This window comes from Falco cherrug, chromosome 6 (genome assembly GCF_023634085.1).
Source record: "Falco cherrug isolate bFalChe1 chromosome 6, bFalChe1.pri, whole genome shotgun sequence".
Classification (NCBI taxonomy): domain Eukaryota; kingdom Metazoa; phylum Chordata; class Aves; order Falconiformes; family Falconidae; genus Falco; species Falco cherrug.
Genome location: NC_073702.1, coordinates 19,206,484 through 19,207,524, shown reverse-complemented (window position 1 = coordinate 19,207,524; position 1,041 = coordinate 19,206,484).

Below are 1,041 nucleotides of genomic sequence, written 5' to 3'. Positions count from 1 at the left end.
GGTCTGGCATTTTGTCAACATCAAGCTTAAGAAAAAGAGTCTAGGGCAAGCAAGCATGAAGTATAAAATTTAACTGCAGAGGTACATCCCCACTAATGCAGTGATGTCAGTTGGTCATAAATGTAATTTAATCTTGATGGAAGTTCAGTGGAGCCTGCCTTCTTGACAGAGTGGGCATGAAGGGGAGAGGGATATGGGCAATGAGTTGTTCTCGTGTACTGTGGGACAAGTTTGCAGGGTATGTGGCTCTGCTTGGGGAGCGTCACAGTGCAATGGTGAAATGCTGGTGTGTACTGCTTGGTCTGAATGCACAGGTAAGCAGGGCTCACTTGCACGTGGTTGTAATGTGTTATCATTCATCTAACCTTGCTACAGATGCTGTAAACCCTTTGAGCATTTGTTGTACTAAGATAAATTTTGAGGCTGCTGTAGATGTTCAGGTGCTGTATACTGCTAATCATGAAGTGTACCTTGAGGTGTGTTGCAGGTACTGTATGCTGCTTCTCCTGCATATATCGCTTGGGGGTGTAGTGCAGACACTGTAATGCCGCTTATTATATATGTATTTTGAATTCTGAAAGAACTGAAGCTTTTTAGTGTAGTTTTTTAAAGCCATTTTGCATAACTTACCTTTGAACATCTCATTTCAAAATACTGACCTGGACTTGAGGACTAAAATGTGAAAGCTGTGGAAAGAACTATACTTGTTCCATAATTTATAATGTGTATCTTTGCAAGGAGCTACATGATTAAAAATACATCAATAAATCATATTTTGAACATGCAATCCCTTGCAATTTCTTATTTTGCCAAGAAATCATTATTTTCATATAGTTAAAGATGATTAGTTAGGAGCCACCATGCATAAATTACATGCTAGGCAAGATCGACAGGTAGAATTAACCTCTTAATGACTTTTTATTACACTACTTGCAGGTTATCTGACAAAAGTACAGAAGCTTTCAGGTACATGAGTTCTGAATAAGGATGTGTATGTCTGAAACTTGGTGTTTTTTCTAGCTAGTCTAATAAGACTGCCTA